Below are 13,499 nucleotides of genomic sequence, written 5' to 3'. Positions count from 1 at the left end.
AGATGAAGATAGAGAGGCAGGTAGGAGCATTTTAGGGTAAGAGGGGGACAGGGCTTTAAAAGATTTGAAACACTAGAGCCTATTTATATGCTGAGTAGAAGGAGCTAACCGGAGAAGGCAATGGCAGCCCACTCCAGTACTCTTGCTTGGAAAATCCCATGGGTGGAGGAGCCTGGTAGGCTGCAGTCCATGGGGTTGCGAAGAGTCAGACACGACTGAGTGACTTCACTTTTGCTTTTCACTTTCATGCATTGGAGAAGGACATGGCAACCCACTCTAGTGTTCTTGCCTGGAGAATCCTAGGGACGGGGGAGCCTGGTGGGCTGCTGTCTATGGGGTCGCACAGAGTCAGACACGACTGGAGTGACTTAGCAGCAGCAGCAGCAGCAGCAGAAGGAGCTAACAGGAAGGGTAAAGATAGAACAAGGGAGACCACTGCTGAATCAAGATCCTAGGGAAATTAGGAGATGTATTCTAGACATAAGTTGAGTAGAAAGGCTTGTCTGAAGTTGAAAATGGATCTCTTTCTCCTCTTAGAAAGGAAAAAGAGAAAATAGGTGCAGACGAAAGTGGGTTTGAAAGAGAAGCATGGAAAGCCAAGAATTTAGGCATCTGAGCCCTAGGAGCTAGAGAAAATGTAAGGTTCCTGCAGTCTGGGTGGTCAGCAATTTACATGCTTATTCATTCAGCCATTCCTTCCTTCAGAAATATCTGATGAATACAGAAATACAACGATGAACTAGACACTGATTCTCCTTCCAAAGAATATACAATCCAGTTCAGATTTTAAAGGCACAAACCTTGGTAGGAAGAAAATTCTTAGTATATGTTCATAGAATGAATAATGAATAAAAAAATAAGTTCAACAAGAAAGGTAGAAATGAAGTATAATTAGAATAGAAGGAGAAAGGACTATTTTCTAGGCTTGTGTGGGCCCAAAGAATGGGTGGATCTGAATATACAGAGCCTGGGAGGGAGTAGGAAAGGTCAATCTATGCAAAAAGAACACATGAGCAAAATTCTGGAGGTGAGAAAGGGTAGGCGCTAAGGCAGGGAATAGCAAATCTTTCCAAAGTGATGTTCAGCGAAGTAATATTTGGAAACAATAACACAAGTCTTTCTTTCTTCGTGTTTCTTTGGGCCTCCTACACCAAAATTAGTGGTATTTATTGTCTTGGGTAGGAGACAAAACACTTCAAGAGAAGCCAGCATTAAAGTAGAAATATGTGGTATGGAATAGGAAGACAGTCCCAGAGGGAGCCCCAGAGGGAGGGAAAGAGAGCATCCTAAATTTTCTTACAATCCAGACGCAGGTGGCAGCAGTTGTGAATGGATGATTAGACCTAGAAATTCCCAGCAGCTCGGACAGAGAGCACGGAGAGTGGTCTGCAGAGACCTGGGGACCAAGGAGCAGAGAGAACACGTACATCTTAGGTGTGGATGTTGCTGAAAAGGGATCCTGTGCTATTATTTTCAAAGTCTGGCATCCTACGCATGAATATGACACCTCCTTTTAGGTTCTAGGACAACTTAAAACACTCGTGTTTCCCAGCCCTGACATCTATACTATCTTTGGGGAAAAGGTAAGGATTGCAAGAAACAAAAGAGATCTAAATTTGATTGAATTTTAATCCAACTAAGCCTAAGAAAAATCCAGAAGGGACTGAATTTAATTGGATTGGAAAGAATTTACTAACATCAGTGGAAATTCAGGTTGCTTATAGGGAAATAAAATTCCATTTTTTTAACCCCAAGTTTATGACCGTAAAATTCAGATATAATTACAAGTAAATAAAGTTATGACTGTAAGCACAAGATCTTAGTTTCTAAACACATTTCCTAATACAAGGCTTTTTAAAAGAAATGGTTGATTCAAATATGAGCAGGAAGGCACAAGGTGAGTCTGGTCTGGGATATATTGCTTTCCCAGAAAGCAAGAAAGCTTTCCAGGATCAATGAGATTGTGTCCGAGGATACTGGAAACAAACTGAAGGGCTACCCATAGTTGAAGTATAAAAACTCAAGCATCAAAGAGAATAATGATTGAAGTTGACTGAAAGATATTCTGAATGTAAAGAAAACCCACAAGTTTATAATGATATTGAAAAAAGAGAAACCAAGAAAAAAGTAATTTATCATCATTTACAGTATTCACTTAATCAATTCTTTACACTGAAAACTGGCAATTGAGGGAGAGAGGTAAGAATGAAAGGAAAGAGACAAAATCTTTTCAATAACTATTTATAGCAAATGATCTGAGTTAAACAGGAAACCTCTACTTGGTGGACTAAAGATAATTACTTATGTACAAGAAATGACAAAATTGAACATTAGCTATTTTTGAAATCTCTGATGAAATTATTGATTTAAGCAAGAACTATCAACGGCTACTGAAATCATTAGATACATTGGCAACTAGAAACAGAATGTCCTTATGGCAGCAAAGTGACACCATGTGGATTACTTTCTAGTCTGCTGCTGCTGCTAAGTCGCTTCAGTTGTGTCCGACTCTGTGCGACCCCATAGACGGCAGCCCACCAGGCTCTGCTGTCCCTGGGATTCTCCAGGCAATCCCACTGGAGTGGGTTACCATTCAGTTCAGTTCAGTTCAGTCGCTCAGTCGTGTCCGACTCTTCACGACCCCATGACTCGCAGCATGCCAGGCCTCCCTGTCCATCACCAACTCCCAGAGTTCACCCAGACTCACGTCCATCGAGTCAGTGATACCATCCAGCCATCTCATCCTCTGTCGTCCCCTTCTCCTCCTGCCCCCAGTCCCTCCCAGCATCAGAGTCTTTTCCAATGAGTCAACTCTTCGCATGAGGTGGCCATTAGACAAACCTAATTTTACCACTGGAGACTCAGTGTTCATCACCTTAATTCTGCGACCAAGCTCTAAACCACTAATAGTATATACAAAGATAATACTTTCTACTCCATATGAAGTACCATGACAATGCAATCTTACTGGGATAGTTGAGGCTTAATCTAACTGAGTGACTGAACTGAACTGAACCAAATCTTTAGAGTCTAATTTCTAGGTTACAGAAAATACAGAGGCTAGAGTAGCACTGCCCTCCCCACATATATATGTTGCCACATATATAATTTAAAATTTTCTAGTCATCCACTTTAAAAAGTAAAATGAACCAATGAAATTAATTGTAGTGGTTAATACATTTTTAATCCAGCACACCTCAAATACTATCATTTCATATAAGCAATAATAAAAACAATGATAACCAAATAATAAAAAAATTATTAATGACATCATTTATACTCTTTATTTGTACTATGTCTTCTAAATTTGGTATGGATTTCACACTACAGTTCAGACTAACTACATTTCAAGTGCTTATTAGGAGCTGCTAGTCACCATATAGGACACCACAGGACTAGAAGAAAAAGCTAAACAACACTGCGGAATTTAGTTCTATGTGTCAACTTGGCTAGGCTATAGCAGCCAGATTTCAGCTAACCACTGATCTAGGCATCACTAGGGATGTATTTTATAGATGTGGTTCATGCCTACAATCACCTGACTTTAAGGAAAAGAGATTGTCCATGGGATAATGTGGATAGGCCTCATTTAATCAGTTGAAGGGCCTTAAAAGCAAAACTGAGGTTTCCTTGAGGGAGAAGCTCCTGCCTGAGAGTGTCTAACCTGCCAGCTTGCCCTTCAGATTACAGACTTGTCAGCCTATATAATCCCATAAACCAATTCCTTGTTTCATTCAATTCATACATTTCATATACAGATACATGGTTTTCACATACACACACACATATATATGATATTTACATATATAGTCTATTTTTATATATAATCTATGTCTATATATTATAAACCAGATCTAAGAGGTATATTGGAGGCAACTGGATATTTTTGAATACGAACTTCTTGAATAATTAAGGAGCTATTGTCAGTTTTACAGGTGAGATAATATAAACTTATCTATGGAGGAAAACATCAGTATTGTCTAGAGATGCCTTTTGAAGTAATAAAGGATTAGATGTCATGATGATGATGGATTATACTCTATTGACTAAATCTACATGAAGTCATAATGCTTAGTAAAATGAAGAAAATAAATCCAGCTTTTATCCTCATTGACATAAACTACATTATCTTTCAGTCAGTTCAGTTCCATTGCTCAGTTGTGTCCAGCTCTTTGCGACCCCATGGACTGCAGCATGCCAGGCCTCCCTGTCCATCACCAGCTCCTGGAGCTTGCTCAGACTCACCTCCATCGAGTCAGTGATGCCATCCAACCAACTCATTCTCTGTTGTCCCCTTCATTAGCTTTAGCATAACAATAGTTAATAAAGTTTCAGCCTAATATTTAATAGAGCTTCACAGCATGATAAATTGGTCTTTAAAAATTAAATGAGAGGGAACCTAAGGGTGTGATGCAGTTTGCTTTCACTAGCTGAGGGAACAGAAAGCATTCTCCTTCCAGAGCACGAAGAGCAATGACCAGAGTCACAGGAAGTGATGTGGACGATTCAAAATGTGAGTGTTTCCCACTTGGCCCCTAGCTCCACGTGACACCCCAGGACACTATGCCTCAGAATGATGACTTTTTACAAACAGCTATAAAACCAATATTTTGGCTTTTCCTGTTGTTTTCTTAAGAATACAGATGTTACTGGTCAAGTAACAGTGTGTTCTTACCAAAACTCTCCTGTACAACTAAAATGACAGATATTTTTCCTTCCTTTCTGTCACTAAATTGTAATGAAGTGTTGATAGTCTTTGCTGTTATGGTTACTGTTATTACCATGGTGATAACCTATACATTCCGAAAGAAGAAAAAACCATATCCGCCCAGTGTATAGCATTATTTTATAAAAGTCCTCTGTCAGAAATACAAGGTAAGTTTACTTTTCAACATAAAATCTAAATAAATATTTGGGTACCTACTATGTACTTAGTTGAGTGTAGGACAGAATACTTTCTAATTTATGCATAAAATAAACTACTCAGTAGTTTGCAAGGCATTCTGCAAAGCTCTTTCACACATGTGATCCTATCAGAACCTCATGGAGACCCAAGTTTGATCCCTGAGTTGGGAAGATCCCCTGGAAAAGGGAACAGCAATCCACTCCAGTATTCTTGACTGGAGATTCCCACGGACAGAGGAGTCTGGTGGGATACGGTCCATGGGGTTGTGAAGAGTCGGACACGACTGAGTGACTAATACAAAACACACACACACACACATTTCATAGGACTCCACGGAGTTTGTAGGTTAGGTGTTACTAACTTCATTTTGCAAAGTGGGAACGTGGTAGACATAATTGGGTGCCTACCTGACATCCATTCATTCCATCATCCCAACCTCATTGCTAACAAAATCCTCAATGTGTTCAAGAGAAAAATTGCCCTTCTTCAATCTAGGTATTTGTTTTTCCTAGTCCTGCTGTAGGAGTATGTGCTATAGTTCAGACTCATGTCTCATAAAGTAGAAATCTGCTAGGGCTTCTGGGACATCTTTTTTGGTTGTGCGTGTGTTGGTTTTTGCTTAAAGGAACTAAACTACAGCTGAAACTCTCCTCCACTCTCCCTTCCTGCTTTGTATGTGATTGTGAGGACTGGAACTGCCATGGCTATTATGTGACCAGGAATGAAAAGAAAAAAAAAAAATACTGGTTCAACAGCCTAGTTTTGGATTTTATTATGTGAGACTATAAACCCTTATTTAAGAGACTAATGAAGATAACTTTTCTATTACCTATAGTTAAATGCATTCCCAACTGAAGCTGAGATAAGGTTTAAACGATATTCCCAAGATAACACAAACTATTAGGAACATGCTGTTGTTGGTGGTTAAGTCTTGTCTGATTCTTTGTGACCGCCATGGACTGCAGCATGCCAGGCTTCCCTGTCCTTCACTATCTCCTGGAGTTTGCTCAAACTCATGTTCATTGAGTCAGTGATGCTATCTAACCATCTCATCCTCTGCTTCCCTCTTCTCCTTTTGCCTTCAATCTTTCACAGCATCAAGATCTTTTCCAAATTTGTGTTGTTTTAAGTCACTAAATTTGTGGAAATTTGTTAAAGCAGCTGGAGAAAACAGCACAAAGGGCTTCTTGCTGCTATTATTAAGCAGAGAGCTTGACCTCTATTAGACCACAGTCTATTCTGAGTTACATTAACTTGAGAAGAATAAAACTTCATTTTTTAAAATAAAATATTTTGCAGTGCACTTTCCATTCATTCAAGTTTACTTCTCCCACTGTTTTTTTCTCAATCAGTGATACGTTAGTGTTCTTCTAGGTGATTCTCTGGCTATAGAGTTCAATGAGATGATATCAAACTCTTCTGGGTTTGCTCCTTGTATATGACATTTCTTTTATTAGCTAACCATGGCATATTTTATAGTTATTTGTATATAATTTAAGAGACCTTGCTTAGAAATCAAAATATTAACATTCATGGTTCATTCATTCATACATGTATTAAACTAATGTTTTATTAAGCATCCACCAAAAGTCATAAAGTCAAGCAAAAAGACTTTGACCAAACACTAATAAAAGCGATGCCTGACCCAGAGGCTTCTGTCATAACAGAACCATGGCCTCTTCATTTTCATGAGACTATATATTTTCAAGATTGCTGGGAGTAACATGAATAACCTCAGATATGCAGATGACAGCACCCTAATGGCAGAAAGCAAAGAGGAACTAAAGCTTCTTGATGAAGGTGAAACAGGAGAGTGAGAAAGCTGACTTAAAACTCAACATTCAAAAAACTAAGATCATGGCATCCGGTCCCATCACTTCATGCAAATAGATGGGGGAAAAATGGCAACAGTGAGAGACCTTTATTTTCTTAGGCTCCAAAGTTACTGCAGATGGTGACTGCTGCCATGAAATTAAAAGAGGCTTGCTCCTTGGAAGAAAAGCTATGACCAAACTAGACGGCACATTAACAAGCAGAGACCTCGCCCGCGCGGTGGGAGCGAGCCACCTGAGCAAGACAGCGGGTGGAGAGCTGCGCACCCGCGGAGCGGCCTTCCTGGGCGGGCCAGCCCCTGCCGCCTCCTGCCCCATCTCCGGAAACTGACATCTCCCAGTAACAGACCTCGAGAGGACGGCTGGCTAAAATCCTTGTTTGTCCACAAAGTTGACCCAAGGACAGATGCTCACTCTAACCTGCTAGCCAAAAAGGAAACCAGCAGTCTGTACAAATTACAGTTTCACAATGTGACACCGGAACGCCTAGAAGCATACAACAAAATCGGTCAAGAGATGTTGCCACAGATTCATGAAGATAAACATTACCCTTGTACTTTGGTGGGGACTTGGAACACGTGGTATGGCGAGCAGGATCAAGCTGTTCGCCTCAGGAGATATGAAGGAGGCTATCCAGCTCTCACTGAGGTGATGAATAAACTTAAACAAAATCAGGAATTTTGAAATTCCATAAGGCAAGAAGCAACAGGCTTCTCTCGAGAATCAGCTGCTGGTGGCGTTCAGTTTCTGGAATGAGCCCATCTCACGGTCCGGACCGAACATACATGAACTCAGATCCTGCCAGCTCCGACCAGGAACTATGTTTCAATGGGGCAATTACTGGGCTCGTGCTCTTCGCTTCAGACAGGAGGGCAATGAAGCAGTTGGAGGGTTCTTCTCCCTAATTGGGCAGCTCTATATGGTGCACCATCTTTGGGCTTACAAGGATCTTCAGACCAGGGAAGATAATACGGAATGCAGCATGGCATAAACATGGCTGGGAAGAACTAGTATATTATACAGTCCCGCTTATTCAGGAAAGGGAATCCAGAATCATGATCCCACAGAAAACCTCTCCCCTCCAGTGAAGTGACGGAATGGAGATGTGCCTACAGAAGTTTATGTGACAAGTGCTTGTCATCAATCAATTTGAACTGTGTGAGAGAGAAACACTTAAGTGTAAACTGCTGTATATAGCTTGTAAAAGATCTCTTTTCTTTAAAATTTACATAATCACAAGACAGGAAACTATTACAGTTTGGCGTGGGCTGTAGTCCTCTGGAACACCCTTAGGTTTATCGAATGTGCTGTATAATATTAACAACAATCCACCTCTCCCCACCCCCCCAGGAAAAGAGAGCCCAACTGAAAATTGGAGTCATCTCCAAGTAAGAATCTAACCATGGGGGGAAAAAAGTTAGCCATTTTTTTATAAAGAGCAACTTGCTTTATAATTACAAATTTTTTAGACAAATTTCTTGTATCAGGAAGAAATATAAATTTCATCATGTTTCTGTAGCTTTTTTTTTCTGAATTTCAGACTAGGAACAAATTATATGTGTACTCAATACCTGGAAATGTTTTACTTCACTCTCATTTTTAATGTCAGCATAGTAAACTGTGTCATCATTGAGGGGGAAGTGGTTGATCAGTAATTCAGTCTCCATTTTGCGTATTGTGATATCTTTATACAGGAGGAAAAGATGGCTTGAACCTGTGTATCTTATGTGACTTTGAAATGAACACCTTGAACAGCACTAATTTTTATTTGTAATATTTTTCTACAACAAAACGAGTAGCATTAGGAAAAGAGGTTTTATTCTGTAAACAGTCATCTGTGACCTGTGTTTTAATAAGCTCACAGCAGATTCTTCGAAGTTCATGAATGGGGGAGGGGAGTGTGCATGTTGAGATTTAAATTGGCATAAAACTGCATACTTTGTCTAGCTCTGATTTCGTTTTTTAATAGTGCCAATTTTGTGACTGTAATCATGTGAAAGTCCTGTTGAAATAAAAAATTATATCTGACCCCCAGATCAAATAATTTATGTTAAAGTGTAAATAAATCTCATATCAAATGTCAAAAAGAAAAAAGCAGAGACATGATTTTGCTGACAAAAGTCCATATAGCCAAAGCTATGATTTTTCCAGTGTTCATGTACAGATGTTCATGTACAGATGTTCATGTACAGATGTGCAGAGAGTTGGACTATAAAGAAGGCTAAGCACCAAAGAACTGATGCTTTCAAATTGTGATGCTGGAGAATACTCTTGAGAGTCCCTTGGACAGCAAGGAGATCAAACCAGTTAATCCTAAAGAAAATCAACACTGAATATTCATTGGAATGATGGATGCTGGAGCTGAAGCTCCAATACTTTGGCTACCTGATGCGAACTGACTCATTGGAGAAGACCCTGATACCAGGGAAGATTGAAGGCATGAGGAGAAGGGGATGAGATGGTTGGATGGCATCATTGACTCAATGGATGTGAGTTTGAACAAACTCTGGGAGACAGTGAAGGACATGGAAGCCTGGCATGCTGCAGTCCATGGGGTCATAAAGAGCTGGGCACGACTGGGCAACTGAACAACAAACAACAGCAACGTATATTTTCAAAAAGGAAGACATGTGAAACACGTTTTCTTTTCCATGTTATTTACTTATTTTTTAAGAAACCAATGCTTTTTACACACACAAATTAATGTGATATGATTGTGCTCTCCATGCAATAATGATGGAATTTATAAACTCTACAATCTCACAGTGCTCTGCAAAACAGTATAGTCTAGCAAGGGGCCCAAGTTTAGGTATATGATGCATGCAGTTTGGTTCCAATTCTGTCAGCACATCTGACTCTTTGTATGTCCTTGTTTGGAGACAAGGTCAACTTCCTAAGTTTGCTGCCCTTTGTGAATATAAGGCCGGGGCCAAATGTCCCTGCCTAACCTCAGTTATTTACTATCAAATTAGAATAAATTGCATACACAGTTACCAGTCACATAGTTAACTGTACACAAATAGAATTCAAAGTTTCTATTCATACCCATGAACTTAGTTAAAACTACTGGTTGCGTCAATTTCCAGGGTAAATATACATGTGTTCTTTCTAGGTCCTCCATTCCAAAATATTCCCAGAGGACACTTGCTATTTCATTTTCCGGCACTGCCAGAGATTTAAGACCAAGTCTCAGGAGGGCCCTGACCAAGGAATGCCCAGCCCAGAGATTCAGCAGGGCTCAAGAAACTGGATCCACAGGGCTGAGTCTTTCTCAGCTTCCTCCCTTGAAGAATACTACAAATACTCTAAGTCAATAGATGTCTGGTTTATGGTTTTGGGTGTCTTTGAGTTGAAATACTGTTGACAAGAAGAAAAGTGTAATTAAAAGACATTTTTGATTTTTAGTTTGTCATAAATTTGAAAGTTAGTAAGCTCCTTCTTTCATATAAAGTATTTTTAGACACAGTTGGCAAACCATATGGATGTATTTCTAGTTCTTTATTTCTAGTAAGGTTTTATTAAAAAAGAAAAACACAGATTAACTAGAGCTTTCAAATTAGTGCATACTTCAATGCTAGCCATTTAGACACTCATAGGATACCTTCAACACTCTCATTTGCCCACATGGAAAGAAAATTTTTTTCTTTCCCTGTAGCACCTTGGAGCCACACCTGCCTGTTTAAAATCAGGCACACAGCAGAGGAAGTGCTGATGAATTTGGTACTGTCTAGACAAGTACACTAATGTGCAGTGTTGGGCTGGTGGTTGTCATGGTAATAAGCAAATAAGCTCTTACAGCTCCACTAAATAGTGGGTTGTGGATGCTTCCTTTACAATAGGCAATTTTCCCTCCCTTGAAAGGGGCATTGCCAAAAACGATCTGACTAGCTCTAAGACATGGAATCATGACATGCAGCAATGTTTCAGGTTGTAAGATAAATGCCACATTCTAATGTTTCTTGTAAAAGTAATTCATTTTCTTTGCCATTTGTCAGCATATTAATAAGTCCCTCATTATGTTGCAGAGCCTGAGCTGAAGAAACAACAGAAAATGGGCAGGAAATCTAAAGTGTTTTCACTGCTTTAATAAATAATAGCTTTTAAGTTTTTCTCTCATTAGAATTATTCCTTCCTTTCATGCAAGCAATATTTTTCAGTCTCTCACTCCATACTAGTCACTGTGCTAACCTCCAGGCACTCAGACTTGCAGAGGGGCTTCTTTTCCTTCAAGGAGCTGAGAGTTTGGTGGGTAACACAGAGAAGCCAAGCATTACAAGGCAGATTTGGATAAGTGATACACATGACACTCTGGGTACTTTCAGGACGAGTATGTATGGCACATATATACTTCAGAGAAACCCGTATGCAAGTCAAGACGCAACAGTTAGAACTGGTCACGGAACAACGGGCAAGTTCAAATTGGGAAAGGAGTACATCAAGGTTGTATATTGTCACCCTGCTTATTTAACTTACATGCAGAGCACTTCATGCAAAATGCTGGGCTGAATGAAGCACAAGCTGGAATCAAGATTGTCAGAAGAAATATCAATAACCTCAGATATGCAGATGACACCACCCTTATGGCAGAAAGTGAAGAACTAAAGAGCCTCTTGATGAAAGTGAAAGAGGCGAGTGAAAAAGCTGGCTTACAACTCAACATTCAAGAAACTAAGATCATGGCATCGGGTCCCATCATTTCATGGCAAACAGATGGGAAACAATGGAAATAGTGAGAGACTTTATTTTCTTGGGCTCCAAAATCACTGCAGATGGTGACTGCAGCCATGAAATTAAAAGACGCTTGCTCCTTGGGAAAAAAGCTATGACAAACCTAGATAGCTTATTAACAAGCAGAGACATTACTTAGCCAACGAAGGTCCATTTAGTCAAAGCTATGGTTTTTCCAGTGGTCATGTATGGATGTGAGAGTTGGACTGTGAAGAAAGCTGAGCACCAAAGAATTGATGCTTTTGAACTGTGGTGTTGGAGAAGACTCTTGAGAGTCCCTTGGACTTCAAGGAGATCCAACCAGTCCATCCTAAAGGAAGTCAGTCCTGAATATTCATTGGAAGGACTGATATTGAAGCTGAAGCTCCAATAATTTGGCCACCTGATGCAAAGAACTGACTTACTGGAAAAGACCCTGATGTTGGTAAAAAATTGAAGGCAGGAGGAACAGGGGATGACAGACAATGAGATGGTTGGATGGCATCATGGACTCAATGGACATGAGTTTAAGCAAGCTCTGGGAGATGGTGAAGGACAGGGAAGCCTGGCGTGCTGCAGTCCATGGGGTCGCAAAGAGTTAGACACGACTGAGTGACAGAAGAACAACCACAATATGTGGCTCAGAACTCTGTCCTGGAAGACCTAAGAAAGTGTCCTGGTGGGGGCAGTATCTAGGCTATAAAGAAGATGGGAAGAATCCAAGCAGAAGTGGGGAAGGTATACTAAGAAGAGGGAACAGGAGAGGGCAGGAGAGGAGCTGCCAGTCAGGGTGAGACACAGAGGGAGGGAGCAAGTGGAAGTGGGTCCTCAGTCACGCCGACTCCTTGGGCCCTGGGGACTGGAGCCCACTCAGCTCCTCTGTCCGCGCAGTCCTTCTGCCAAGAGTTCTGGAGTGGTTTGCCGTGTCCTTCTCCAGTGGATCTTCCCGACCCAGGGACTGAACCTAGGTCTCCTGAATTGAAGGCTAACTTTACCATCTCAGCCACCAGGGAAGCCCCTGAGGGGACAACATAGGGCGTAATGGGCTCTATGAGGAGGAGAACAGAGAGGTGAGTCTTAAGAGGCAGGTAGGATTTGAATGACAACAGCCTAGCTACACTTAGAGGTTAAGGCTTCATCCTAAAAGTGCTGAAGAGTCAAGGCAGCGTTTAAGCAGAAGAGTGAGACACTTTGGAAAACTAATTTTAATTGCTGCACGGACAATGGTTTGGAAGACAGTAAGACTGGAGGCAGGAAGAAAAGTTAAATAGGCCTTTTAAATAGCCAACCACTTGTCAAAAAGTGTCTTTTCTGAATTATTATTATCCTTTCCATTCAAGATGGAGATGGCTAATGTTCCCCAATATCCATGCTTCCCTCATTACAAAGTATGAAGCTGAGAGTCAGGTGAGCACATGGCTGCCCAAACCTTTACATTTCCCAGATTCCCTGTAACCAAGGACAGTCATGGAAAACTGAAACGTGCAACTTCCAACGTTGGCCTTTCCCATTCCTCTTTTCCTTCTTTCTGCAAACTTGAATACAGATGTGATGGCAAGAACTGGTGGAACTGACTTAAACCATGAGAACAAAGCCCAGTTTAGACTGCTATAACAATGGAGCATCAACTAGGAAACTTATAAACAACAGAGATTTATTTCTCACAGTTCTGGAGGCTGGAATCTGAAATGAGGACGCCATCATGGTCAGGTTCTGGTAAGAGCCCTCTTCCAGGTTGCAGACTTCCACCTCCTTGTGGTATCCTCTCATGGTAGAAGGCCAGGAGAGCTCTCTGGAGTCCTTCTACAAGAGCATTAATCCATAGTTTCCTAGTTCACCTCTCAAAGTCCCCACCTCCTAATAGCCTCACGCTGGCAGTTGGGATTTTGACATATAATTTTGAGGGATACACACATTCAATCCACTGTACCCAGTGTTAAGGAGGCAGAGCAATAAAGTAGAAGAATCCTGGGACTCTGATGATTGTGGAATTAGCATTCCAACCCTGAACCATTTAATGCGGCTGTTTTGATTTTTCAGTTATAGAATCTCAG

General features: G+C 40.7%; 1 pseudogene; it reads left to right on the top strand.

Moving 5' to 3' along the window:
• Positions 1-1,009: 1,009 nt before the first annotated feature.
• On the top strand, positions 1,010-7,846 carry LOC102274790 (protein NipSnap homolog 2 pseudogene; annotated as a pseudogene).
• Positions 7,847-13,499: the final 5,653 nt, after the last annotated feature.

Source organism: Bos mutus, chromosome 10, assembly GCF_027580195.1.
Source record: "Bos mutus isolate GX-2022 chromosome 10, NWIPB_WYAK_1.1, whole genome shotgun sequence".
In the NCBI taxonomy this organism is placed as follows: Eukaryota; Metazoa; Chordata; class Mammalia; order Artiodactyla; family Bovidae; genus Bos; species Bos mutus.
Note: the sequence above shows the minus strand (reverse complement) of the source record. Positions and strands in the feature narration are given on the sequence as shown.